Source organism: Sorex fumeus, unplaced genomic scaffold (genome assembly GCF_029834395.1).
Source record: "Sorex fumeus unplaced genomic scaffold, SorFum_2.1 ptg000026l, whole genome shotgun sequence".
In the NCBI taxonomy this organism is placed as follows: Eukaryota; Metazoa; Chordata; class Mammalia; order Eulipotyphla; family Soricidae; genus Sorex; species Sorex fumeus.
The window spans coordinates 13,944,879-13,958,963 of NW_026606083.1; the positions used below are offsets into that span (position 1 = coordinate 13,944,879).

The following is a 14,085-nucleotide window of genomic DNA, read 5'->3' on the forward strand; positions in this document are numbered from 1 at the left end:
CAGTTTGAAGGTGTGGAGATACAGACCCTCTCGTGCAGAAGGGCTCTGGTTCTTCCCTCCACAAGAACATTCTGGAGGGGTTTTGTGACTAATGTCCTCCCCACCCCTAATCCTATCTTGAAATAGTTCAACCACACTTAAAGAGGAAGGAAATCCCTTGCTGAGCCACACTGACCAATTTCGGTCGCCTTCCTTCACACAGGCCCACACAGCCATCAAACCACTGGTAGCTTTGGTAGCAAAAAGAAATGATCTATGCATTCCTTCAGAATTCTGAGGACTGGCATGCATGAGGTAGACGGTAGAAAGTCAGACACTTTCCTGGCAAAGTTCACTTGATCTTTTCTAAGAGTTTTATAGGTACTGAATCCAGTCTCAGGGAAGATGTAACTCAATTCAACCCCTCGGCATCGGCAGAAATCCCTTTCAAGAATTTCAAGAAGACTACTGTGCTTTTCAAATGCTTTCTTGTGGCTCAGTTGTTTTAATATTTTGAAATGTGTGGATGCAATGCAATGAGCAGGAATTGTAATTGTTGCTAGATTTGAACATAGACTAATGGCAGACTGACTTTTTTCAAACCTGTTGTAGGGTCAGGGTAATAACTCAAACAGCCCTTTTGATTCTTTGTAGAGAACAAAATTACCAGGGATGAAAGAAGAGGGCCACATTTCTGAGCATTCGAGTCTGTGCCTTCCCAGGAAGGTCTTTTGAAGTTGAAGTCAATGCCACTGATAGATGATTCCATTTCCATCCAAAGCAGGAAAGTTATTTTACTGTAGGGACAAATACTAGGATTGCTTCAGGATAGCCTAGTTCATAGTCTGGTCCAGCTCTGAAATTTGCCTAGAAGATAATCTGGCCAAAATTGCTTAATCTCTCTAAGCCAAATTTCTTTATAACTTTGGCACCACACTGGTACTTATCTCAAAATGAGACAAGCCACAGAACAGGCTGAGCTGTAAGGTATGGCACGAACAGCATGCTCAAAAAATGATTATTTCCTGAGTCTTGATCTGCTCCAAGTCCCAGGAAGAGCTGGGCTGGTCCATGCTGACAGGGAGTGACAGAAAGTATAAGATCTGCAGCTAAAATTAAACCATTGCTCATGGTGCGGGCTCCGGGTGAGCACAAGAAACCCACCAAAAGCCGCTTCAGAGTGAATCTGTGTCACTCACAGTGACGGAACTGTCTCCCCCACAACCACAGTGTCTCCCCTCCCTGTGGTAGGCGGTGACTGGGCACTGACATTTTTATTCTGTTCTCTCCACATCACTCTCTTGAGTAGCTCCAAGAGCCAATTTGTGTCTCTGGTAAATTCTTGTTTAACCCATCCTGTGTGCAAACACTCTACTGCAAAGAGGTTTATCTTCGCATTGTGTGGAGGGGTGTAAACTGGAGAAGAGTCTAAATGTTTCCCAAGAAGAATGATAGCTTAGGATGTAGCATGCTGTGTGATAGAAAGGATGTGGCAGAAACAATAATGCAAGAAACATTCACGAGCTACTGTCAGATTAGAGAGAGCATTGCTCCAAGAGAGTCTGCGCAGAATGACCTATTTCTAATAGTAAAATGATATAAAATGATACCTAAGCATCGCATAACAGGGTTAGTACTGGTAACTTTTAGGTTCATTTTACTTTATTTAGTTTTTTTTCTCTAGACATCTAAATTTCTTGTATTGTGTGTACATTCCTATATGACAATATATGTTTGTGTTTAACATGTTATTCATTCATTCATTCATTCATCATCCTGTTATTCGTCGATTGCCTCGAGCAGGCCCCAGTAACATCTCCTTCACCCTAGCCCTGAGATTATATTCAAGGCTCTTTAGGAGAATGAGACCCATCATTGTTACTGGTATTTGGCATATTTGGTACGCCACGGGGAGTTTGCCAGACTCTGCCCTGTGGGCAGGCTACATTTGATAGCCTGCAAGTTTGTCCAAAGTAGGAATGAGATAATAAGATGTCATAAAACATGTTATAACATGTTATATTTGAGGACTATTGACATGATCATGTAGATTTGCATTAGAATATTTTCCCATCTCAGAATTTTATATCCTTTTGTGTACTCATATATATATATATAAACTGCATAGTCAATATATATTCATATATACAATTAGTCTACTAAAAACATTAGTCTAATTCCCTAGTTTCCTAATGGATCCCAAGATTACATATGAGAACTAGTCTATTAAAATGTTATCAGAGAAGGTAATCTCTTCTAGCATTAATTTAAAATCATATTTTTTATTCCTAATGCTTCCTCTTTGATCATAACTAGGTTTTAATTATTAATTAGACTAATTCTTTTTTGAAAAAGAATTCCTTCAGATGTCCAGGGACTAAAGGCTTCTTATAAACAGAGGAGTGAGGGCTGCTGATGGGATGAGAAGCACCTGATTCTCTCCCCAGTGGTCTGGGAAGTGCTTTGAAAGCTAAGCAAGCTCTCCTGTGTACACACGAACATTTAATTCCACAAGCCACAATCTTCCTCCTGCCAACTGTACCACTGCAATAAATTTTTTTTTGTTCTAATTACCCTGCTTCCTAAAAGTCTCACCATCTGCTCCAGATGGACTCAGAAATGGGGCGGAATCTGGGACCCGTGGATGATGTAAAGCACCTGCCCTGCACATGGGGTGCACTGAGTCCAATCCCTGAGGCTCCCTGAGGGGTGGGGCAGGTCTCTGAGCTCTGTGAGCTGGGCACCCGGGTACTGCTCAGAGCATGGGCTCCAGAGCACAGCTGGTCAGCCTGTGAACCCCACAATCAGAGCTGTACCACCCCTGACACACATGTGTATGTTCCACTTGTATGTTCCACTCCCCCATGGACACCAAAACCAAAGGGTGTCTGAGCACCGAAACTAAAGGAGCATGACCCCCAGTCATCACAACAATGGCAAAAGGGAGTGGCGGGAAGGGCGAAGCTGAAACGCTAAACGCCCAATAACAAATGACGGGTTTAAACAATCATAACCAGAAACAATGAAACGCCAAAGAGAAATCTGGTGCACAGACTGCGAAACCAAAGAAAGTGGTGATGGAATGGTCTAGAACTCTGCCCTGCAGACCCTTCCCAATTCAGGGAGGGCAAGAAGAATGTCTACTCAAGAACTAGTCAATGGAAGAAATCCATTGCTGAAATGAGCAATCTTTCCCATTTGGACAAAAAGCAAACTGAGCATATTCACTAAAGTCCATGGAAAAATTTCTGATTTTCAAGTCCTGCACTCTTGCCTCCTGCCACCATGGTCCTGCTGGGTCCACTTTGGATGGCCACAGCTGCCTGTGGTCATCAGAGGAATAGCAGACATGGAGAGTGCCCAGGGAAAGAAGCTTCGGTCAACCCAGTTTCGTACTTTAGAAAAGCCGGGGGTGTGGAGGTTACTAGCAGAAGACCAGATTGAAAATTATCATGGGGTCTGATTACGATTCATCCTGAGTCTGTCCCCCATGTTTGAGAAAAGACAGAGAAGAAACACTTTCGAATCTGAGAGCTAAGTTTTGTTTGCCTCATTAACTACAGCACATTTATCTGATCCCAGGAAAATTCTTCATTGTAAAGGATGGTCAGAAAAGATTGGCACTTCTTTTAGAGAGAAGGAATTTTAATCATATGATGATCATTTGCTATCATTTAAAAACAATAGCACAGTGGGTAGGGCACTTGCCTTGCATGTGGCCAACTGGGCCAACCCGAGTTCAATTCTTCCGCCCCTCTCGGAGAGCCCGGCAAGCTACCGAGAGTATCTCGCCCGCACGGCAGAGCCTGGCAAGCTACCTGTGATGTATTTGATATGCCAAACACAGTAACGAGTCTCATAATGTTACGGGGTCTGTTCGAGCAAATAGATGAACAACGGGAGGACAGTGACAGTGACAGTAATGCTGGAGTCTAAACTTCTTATAAAATGCTTCCTCTGACACTAATTAATACTACAGATATTTGGCTTGACTAACTAATGAATCCATTTAATGCTAAAATTCTTTTAAGCCCAGATCATAAAAGGCGACACTCGTGATGTGGGTGGGCTATGCAGACAGAATTTCAATCATTTGGCATTGCGTTGGCACTTTCCCTGTGTGCTTTAGGATAGCAGAAATCCTCAGAACTGAAGGGGCTTATCTCTGAATTCTAAGCAAAATAACTGGCATCCTAAGCAAAATAACTGGCATCCTAGAAGTCAACTTCCTCTGAAAGACAGTTCCAGGAAATATGAGTCATCGATCCAGGAAGTGCTGGGGGTAGTGCCATGAGAATGAACGTCAGCTCTGGCCATGACTGTGAAGAGCGAACCTCATCTTGCCTCTGTATTTGTTGGGCTGAGCAATGAGAGAATGACTGCCACACATCTCTTGGAGAGAGAACTTTAGGAAAACACAGGCTAGGCGAAGGAAGCCCTGGGCTGAACACAAGAGTAATCTACACTCACCACTGCCGGCCTGTTTTCAGACTGAAATCTGAGCCTTTCAGTCATTGCAAAATGGTAGGGGATGTAGCTGGGGTGGAGCACATACTTTCCATGCACGAGGCCCTGAGTTCCAGTACCCCGCATGGACCTGGAGGTCCCTCCCAACCCAGCAGAGCTGGGGAGGTCTTCTGGTTTTGGAGTTTTTTAAATACATTTTTTTTTTTTGCAAAATGTTGTAGAGAGCAAATAGTTAATCCATAAATTACATTTATGTTATCATCAAAATAGAATGCAGTAATTAGTACTTCTCTGTACTGAGTGTCATTCTAAGCTCTTCAGATATATAACCTAAGTCGAATTTTCTGTCCCTTCGATAATGCAGGCAGCAGTGCTTTCTGCTTTCTCCATTTCGCATTCTATAAATGGAGCATATAGAAATTTAGCAATTCAGCACTTTGAAATGTATCAACTTACTTGGGAAGAATTTTCTGTTTCCTTCTTTAGTAATTGGACTGGAGCAATAGCACAGCAGATAGCGTTGTTTGCCTTGCACGTGGCTGACCCGGTCCAGCCCAGGTTTGATTCCTCTGTCCCTCTCGGAGAGCCTGGCAAGCTACCGAGCGCATCTAGCCCACACAGCAGAGCCTGGCAAGCTCCCCATAGCGCATTCGATATGCCAAACACAGTAACAACAAGTCTCACAATGGAGACTTTACTGGTGCCCACTTGAGCAAATCAATGAACAATGGGAGGACAGAGCTACAGTGCTTTGGTAATTATTATTTTTTTAAAACAAATAAATAAAACCCAAAACCCAAACAACTAGAAGTTGTTTACACTAAGACTGTGTGTGACTAGGAGTTTCTGTACTGCACTGTACATTCTGTACTGCACTGTACATTCTGTACTGCACTGTACATTCGCCTCACAGTTAGGCTATGACCAACGCCTTGTTATCTGTATGAACAAGAAACGATGATGCCGATGGCCCCAGCTCAATGGAAGCAGCTTTCTCTTCACTGCATATTTTTAAAATACAGATTCACAGGAGTGGGCTCAAGCATCCTCTTTATCAGTGATCACTTACCCTTGTGAAATGAGTCCAAATGCATCAATGGAGAGAGGTGCAGGCTGCAAGTCCAGCCAGAGGAAAGAAGTGGAAGGTGACAGAAACGAGTCCTTATTGCACCTCGGCCTAAACATCTGAGTGTGCCCTGGCCAGAGCCTTCTCTGTGTGCACCCAGCCGAGGGCCACATTTTCAACAGACTTGGTGTCCACAGCAAGTACTGTTGATGTTTAGCTACAACCCAGACTGTGCTAGCTCTTCGCTGTCTGTAAGCTCCTGGACACTACACTATCCCCCTTTCTGAGATGGGGTCCTCTAGCTACCTCCAGTTACGTCACAGACTTCATCTCACATGGCTAGGAAGTGGTAGGACCTGGCTTTGGACTCGAACTCGGGACTCCTCATCTCTTGAGTGCCAAGTTTGAATGAACAGGAACAGAAACCACTCAGCCAGATGGCACATGCAAGGGGCCGCAGAGGCACCGGGCCGCCATCTGCTTGTGAATGAGCACTCGGGGAGCTGCCCTTTGCCTGTTGCTAGCTTCCTCTTTCCCCGGTAGCCAGTCAACAGAAGAGACAGCTTGGACCATTCTTATTCCGGCGAATCCCCGGAGAACAAGAGAGTCGAGTGTGGGGTTGTTTCCAACTGTGGAGGATGTTCAGATGACAACATTTGGACGTGGGGATTATTGTTCTTGGGACCCGAGCAGAGTCTGTTAGGCCGCCAAGTGACCATCAGAGCTGTCTGCCGCAAATACAAGCATCTTTCCACGCCTGGCTTAGGGGAGAGACACGGCGTATTTCAAAAGGCAGAGGAAATCCAAATCCTTCCCAGAGCCAAATGCTTGGGGGGCAGGGAACAAACGTGGATGAAAGTGCTGTGGGAGCAACTGAACAGGCTCTGGGGGGTGGGGGCTGGGGCGGAAAGCGACCCCTCATCAGGGATGTATCAGGGGTGGTGCAGGCAGCATTTCGGGTAGACCAGGCTATGATGAAGCTGAGAAACTGGAGGAAGGCTGCATACAGAAAGGCCAAATGACAGCCACCTTCCCTCCAAGACGGTACGGGTCACGCTAATGACCACTTCTGGAACACGTCTGGTATTTTGGTCCAGGGTGTGGATTATCTTAACGCCTCTTCTAGGCACAGTCTGTAAACAAGGCCTCAGGCCTGGGGAATCTTCCCTGCCCTCAGTACAAGTTCCTGGCATGTGGCTTAGCACCCAATCTGTGTTACTGGCAACTAACTGGCAACGACTCAAGCTCTTTTAGGCCGTTTAATGGCATAATTGGGGCTTAAAACAGAAGCGCGTCCATTTGAAGGCACTATAATTACTGAGAAAAGAAAAAGGGTTTTCCACATAAACAGTAAAAAAAATGAACATTTCCCCCCACGAACTTGTCTAAATTTAGATTTATCTAATTGAATAGTCGTCATCTTGTGCATGCTCTGCTAAAGTCCCAGGGCTCATCTACTGCTACTGCTGTCGTGCTTTTGTTGGGGGCAGCACTCAGTGGAAGGACCAGTGGTGCTGGGGATGGCGCCAGGGGCTCCAGAGTACAGCGCACGTGTGCCCGGCGTTTGTCCCAGCTCCATGGACCCCACCAAAGTCTTCACTGTAGGTTCTGCTTTATAGAAATTCTAGAGTGAAAATTTTAAATGACTGAGAAGGGAGAAGACGTGACTCCACATCTCCCACAGCTCGGGAATCTTTTTCTCAGACTCTTTCAGACCCACTGCTCTGGGATGTGGCCCCAGGAAGGACAGGCCCTGACGTCTGGCCCTACAGAAGCGGAGAACCCTCACTCACTCCCACTGACACAGGCCGCCTTGCACACACTGCCCGACCCTTCCAGCTGCTCCCTCCTCTGACTCTCTGAGAGCCCCTGTTTGAAATGCCCGGTTAAGGCCAGGAAAAACAGGGGCCAGGAAGACTGGTCAATGGCTGGCAGCTTGCCACAAGTGTGTGTGGGGCAAAGGGTAGTTAGGATAGAGAAGGGACCGGTAAGACAATAATAGTTAGAAATGATCACTCAGGGGGCTGGAGTGATAGCACAGTGGGTAGGGCATTTGCTTTGCACGCAGCCGACCCAGGTTCAATTCCCAGCATCCCATATGGTCCCCCAAGCACCGCCAGGAGTAATTCCTGCATGCATGAGCCAAGAGTAACCCCTGTGCACCACTGGGTGTGACCCAAAAAGAAAAAAAAATAAAGAAATGATCACTGGACAGAAAATGAGTGTTGAAAGTGGGTGAAGGGATATATGTAATAACCTTTCAGCTTCTGTACTGCAAACTGTAATGCCCAAAAGCAGAGAAAGAGAGAGAGACAGAGACAGAGAGACAGACAGATGAAACAGAGACAGAGAGAGAGAAGAAAAGTGCCTAACAAGAGGTGAGGGGGAAGGAGGTAGTAGGGTATCTGGGGCCATTGCTGGTGGGAAATATACATGGGTGAAGGAAGGAACAGGTGTTGGAACATTATATAACTGAAACCCAATCATGAACAACCTTGTAACTGTATCTCACTGTGATTCAATTGAAAAAAATTTAAATAAAATGCCCAGTTATCAAACTGGAGAGATAGTACAGGGGCTCAGATGCTTGCCTGGCATGCTTTCTACCCAGGTTCAATTCCCAACACTGCATACCATCACCTGGGCACCCCCAGATGTGACCCTGAAAACATATTCAGGAATAGAGCTAGACCACCTCCAGATGTCGCTCCCCCTCAACCCCCAAATTAATACAGTCATTAAATGCCTCGGTTTTTAAAAAAAAAATTTTTTTTATTGAATTACCGTAAGATAAAGTTACAAGTTTTGTGCTTTTTTGTTTTGTTTTGTTTTAGGTCACACCTGGTGATGCACAGGGGTTATTCCTGGCTTTGTACTCAGGAATTACTCATGACAGTGCTCAAGGGACCATATGGGATGTTGGGGATCAAACCCGGGTCTGTCAAGTGCAAGGCAAATGCCCTACCAACTGTGCTATCACTCCGGCCCCTTTTGTGTTTGAGTTACAACCACACAATGATCAAGCACCCATCCCTCTACCAGTGCACATTCCCCACCACCAATCTCCCCAGTATACCCCCCTTTCCCACCTTCCCACTGCCTCCATGGAAGACAATTTCCCCCATACTCTCTCTCTCTACTTTTGGGCATTATGGTTTGCAATACAGATACTGAGAGGTTATCACGTTTGGTCCTTTATCTACTTTCAGCACACATCTCCCATCCTGCCCGATCTCTCCACCTTCATTTTCTTAGTGATCCCTTCTATATTCCTGCTGCCTTCTCCACCCCCCCAACCCTTCCCACCCCTCCATCCCCCGCTCATGAGTATGCCCGGTTATTTCTGTACAGATTGGAGCTGGGTGGAAGTCAGGTTACATTCTAATCCTTGCAGCCACAGTATGTGCTGAGAACAGTCCAATCTGGCAAACCAGGTGATGTCAGGAAGAGGAAGTGGCAAGAGATGAGATGGATCTTATAGAAGGGGGAGGAATGTGTGTTGGGCAGACATCATTAGCAAGCAGAACTTGAACTTGCCCTGAGTGGGTGGCGGGAGGCAGAGGACGAATGGAAGAACACAGTGGACATGGGAATGGCAGAGGTTCCCAAACAGGAAAGGGAAAAGAAATCCATAACTAGAATATGAGCATGAAAGTACCCCTAACATTCCTCAGACCAAGAGATCAATATTAACACCCTGACCAGGCCCTGGGGAGGCAAAGCACAGTATTCACCTACCAGAATGAAAAAACAAGGCCTCTCACATTGCACGGATAGCCCTCCAAGGCAGATGCTATGGTTTCAGATTTGGTTTTAAGAACACAGCGGTCCTCAAGGCTGGCTCCTGGCTCTGTGCTCAGGGATCACTCCTGGCAGGGCTTGGGGGAGACCATATCGGATGCCAAGGATCAAAAACCTGTGTATGCTGTGTGCAAGGCAAGCACCCTACCCACACACTGACCCTCCGGTCTATGTCATAAGGGCCCCATTAAAATGTTCGAGAATTCTCAAGAGAGAGCTTTGGTAGAGGTGGGCTATTAGGTGGTCTCTAGCCCAGGCTAATAAAGTGCCGGAAGCTTCAATGCTGGAAGATTCTAGAAGCTTCGATCCCTCCCACTGCATGATCCCTAAGCATCTCTGAGAGCAACGCCCAGCACTGCTGAGTATGCCCCTCCCCACACACACAGGATCAAGTGATTCAGTGTGAATTCCTAGATTTGATCCCGAATACAATCTGACCTCCTGAGCAACCCTGATTGCAAACCCAGCCCCCAGCAGAAACCCCCCAAAGTAGCTCTTTAAAAATTAAAACATGAGAGCAAGTTGTGGAATACAGAAAGAATTCTTCATTTCCCACAGCACATGGATAATCGCTGTGCCCCTTTCAGCATTTGCTCCTTCCTCCCACTGAGTATTTGATTTCCACATCTGAATCATTTTGTTTTGCCCAAAGGCCAACATAATAAAGGAGGGATTTGTTTCGAAGTGGGATCTTGACCAACCCGCACCTCTCGGCAAAGCTGGGCACACTGTGTGACCAAGCCCTTGCCATATCCTTTCAGGATTTCCAGTTTTATTCATTCTAACTAAGGTCTTGCTAAAGTGCTTGTCACTCAGTGGGAACTTGGCTAAGTCATTTGGAAAAAAAAAAAACATCTTTTCTGTTGGAAGTTATTAAAATCATGGAAAGTAGGTGTGTGTGTGTGTGTGTGTGTGTGTGTGTGTGTGTGTGTGTGTGTGTGGCTTTTCTTTCCTTAAATGGTTGTCATGTGCTTTGAATTTCCATGAGAGATCAGCCATTGTCATTATTTCTCTGGTCCCACCCCTGGGTTCACAGAAATGGAAAAGATCTCCTCCTTTGGCAACCATCTTTCTTTGGACAGCCTTGCAGAACTTTTGGATCCCATTCTGCATTTTATTTTTCCTGCTTTTATTATCTATGTTGCACCAGAATGATAGCATGTCCGTAAAATTATCTGCAAGGGCCTCTAAAGAACGGTTCTGCCATCATTGGAACAAGTGCTTTCTGTTTGACAGATTTCAAATCCGCATTGATCCGACAAAAATTCACAGCACCATTCCCTCAAGTCAGAGGTAGGGTCTGGCCCTTATAAATGCTTCATTTCCTTTCCACCCTGTTCTTCCCCAAAGCCTTCCCTTGGGCCCAGTTCAAAAGCTTCCTCCTCTCTGCAGTTTCCTACTTTGGGCTGAATCAGATCACTGCAGTGACTCCTGGAAGACTGTGGCCCAAGCAAGAACTGGGGCTGCTACTTATGGCGTGTGCTACTTGTGACAGAACTGTGGTCACTATGGGGCTGGTTTGCAGTTCGGTTCTCTCTGAACAATTAAAAGCTGTTCATATCTGTCCCTGTCTCTGTGACCTCTTTCACTTAGCATGATACTCTCCATGTCTATCCACTTATATGCAAATGTCATGATTTCATCTTTCCTATTAGCTGCATAGTATTCCATTGTGGAGATGAAGCAAAGTTTCTTTAACAAGTCTTCTGTTCTTGGGCCTTTTGGTTTTTTCCAGATTCCAGCTATTGTAAATAGTGCTGCAATAAACAAGTGCAGATGTTATTTCTCCTGTATTTTTTTGTACCTCCGGGATATATTTCCAGAAGTGGAGGGATGGGTACTTGATCACTGTATGACTGAAATGTAATCACGAAAGTTTGTAAGTCCATAACTATATCTCACAGTGATTCATTAAGGGAAAAAAAGCTATCCATAGGCTTGTGGCCTTTACAGAAGGCCAGCAACTGTCACTCAAGAGGCATAAAGTTCCAATTCTCTCATCAGGTCATTAAGTTACTGAGAGACAGCTCTCCACTCCCTAGAGCTCCCGCTCTAGAAGGACACGAGTGAGTCATTTTGCCAGTTACATAATCATAACTGGTGAAAACAGAATGACCTTGTTTGGGAAGTACGCAGGGGGCTTCGAAAGTTGCTTTTCTCTATTTTCTAAAGAAGGGACTAGGTCTTCCCATGTGCAGAGAAGGCAAGCAGCTTCCAGTGATCAGGATGTAGGGGAGCCCACGGTTAAGGAGAGTGGACACCATTGGGAAGCTCATGTTGGTAGGTTTGCTTGTTTTCTACCACGTCATATTTTTTTTTGAATGCTAGTTTTCTCCTGGGTAGCCGTAGTGGCTACTATTTCTATAATACCATGCATTTCTAAATAAAAAGTAAGCTTTTGACTCCCTAAAATGGTGCTTCATAAACACATCCCTAGCATCCATGCAGTCATTCAGAGTCTGTACAAAAGGTATTCTTTCCTTTGATTTGAAAAATGAAACATGCCGTTGGATAAAGACATGGTAACCTCAAGCAACCTCAATCGAACTATCAGGAAATAGTACTATAAGGAAATAGTTAGGGGATATGCCCGACATGCACTTGGCCTAGATTTGATTCCTGGCAGCATATGGTGTCCCAGTGCTGGAATATAGCTTTAAACATTTTAGGTTTAACACTGGTTTGTCCTTTCTCCCTTGCCACAGGGAGCTTAGGTTTATCGGTTACACCCATCACAGTGCTCCTGAGTCACTCCCATTCCTTTGCTTATCTGTAACCTCTTCTCTGTGTTCTCTTTTCCAACCGGTCTATCACCTTTTCCCCCTAATCAGACTCTGTTAACTTGTAAGGTCATATACTTCTAAGGAAACTTGACTTGTATTCATGAGTGAAATATTGCCTTTCTCCTCTCCTTTTGTCTTTTGCATAATTTACTTTAAAGCAATGTACTTTCTGTATGGACACAGGAAGACAGTTAATATTATGCTTTTGAAACTTGGCAGTTAATTGACTCCAAATAATATTCACTCCTGGGCATCTACTTTCTAAACTTAAGCCTTAGTTGCCCTTAGTTCCTAGCACCCCAAAAGCAGGGTCCCGACGAGGGACTTAGTGGACCCAGGGCAAGCTGTGAGCTAACCTGGCATCGAAATGGGCCAGGCCAAGGCACCACAATACTTAACTATATGTTAAGAGCATGGTCATGGATAAATTCTGTCATGATCCAAAAAGTAACTAAGAGATTAGGACCCTACTAGAAAGACTAATCTGGCCTGAGCAGTGTAGTCTGAGATCTATAGCGAGATGGCCCCAGGAGAGCAATCCTATAAGTTTAATGTATCTCTTACTGTGTCCATACAAAATGACTAATATTATGAATGTATGTTTATTGGACTAGGAAAGGAAAAACACACCCATAGATGGAATTTCACTCTTGGAAGGGTTGTCTAACTGAATGAGAATTTGTCCTAGAAGAAGCTTCCCCTGAGGGAAGTAATTTACCTCTGTTTATTGCACAATCACACCTACATGTAATTATTACTCCAACCCCTCATGATTTGGGATTTAATTAAGACTGTAAGATCGAAGAGGAGAGACAGAAGCAGAAGGAAAAATCAGAGAATAGGAAGGAGATTGGAATAAACTGCAATTGAGACCAACCAGCCTGACCCTTTTTTCCTCCTTTATCCACCCATAGCCATCTGCCATCCCAGGGTGGAGGAAGCAGCATGAGACCACTGAACACAGGCGGCAAGCTGGGGCTTTTCGAAATTTATTTTTTGATTATACACCTAAGCATTGCTGGGAACAGCCCTGGAGGTCCCCATGCTCTACTGGCTTGGCCCTGAAAGCCCTCTGATTAGTGCCATTGGTATAGCCCTGGATGGCCTCATCATCAGTACCATCAGGTGCACCCTGGGGCCCCACTCCCCACCGGATGTCTGGGTACCCTGGCACCACAGGACCTGAGTGCTGCTATAACCTCAGGTTCTTGCCCTGAACCCCTTGTCTGGTTGCCAAGAACCACAAGAAGAGCTACTGAACTTCCTAACTCCCACTCGAGAGTGCTCCCTCCACCACTAGCAAAAAATAAACTTAGATCAACTGAATCCAGACATTGACCCTCAGGATAACGCTGATGCAAATTCCATCCCTAGCCCTGAGCATCATCCTCAGGGCTAAACCTCACCTTAGCCCTAACCTTGTAGCGCTGTAGCACTGTCCTCCCGTTGTTCATTGATTTGCTCAAGCGGGCCCAGTAATGTCTCCATTTTGAGACTTGCTGTTACTGTGTTTGGAATATTGAATATGTCACGAGTTGCTGTTACTGAGTTTGGAATATTGAATATGTCATAGCTTGCCAGGCTTTGCCATGCAGGCAAGATACTCTTGGTAGCTTGCCGGGCTCTCCGAGAGGGGCAGAGGAATCGAACCCGGCTTCGCGCAAGGCAAACGCCCTACCACGTTGTGCTATTGCTCCAGCCCAGTCCTAGCCCTAACCTTAGTCCTAACAAAATCTAACCCAAACCCTAGCTCAAATTCTAATCCAAATCCAACAGCTAACTTTAATTACAGTGAAAACCCAAACCCGATCCCACCCAACCCCAAACAGAAGCTCTGCTCCTGCACTGTTTAAATGATACAAGGTAATCCCTTTCAGAATTTACAAGGAATCTCACCACACAGTTACCAGTGTCTACAGTTCAGTGGGAAAAGGATGCTTAATAGGAGGATGACAAAGGGTAAGCCATGAGGTCCGTACCTGTCCAAAC

General features: G+C 45.3%; 1 protein-coding gene across 1 annotated transcript in view; it reads right to left on the minus strand.

Annotated features, from left to right (window-relative positions):
• Nucleotides 1–14,085, minus strand: part of CUBN (cubilin) — a 277,528-nt gene that overhangs the window by 183,372 nt on the left and 80,071 nt on the right. The gene's annotated exons all lie outside the window — the stretch shown is intronic.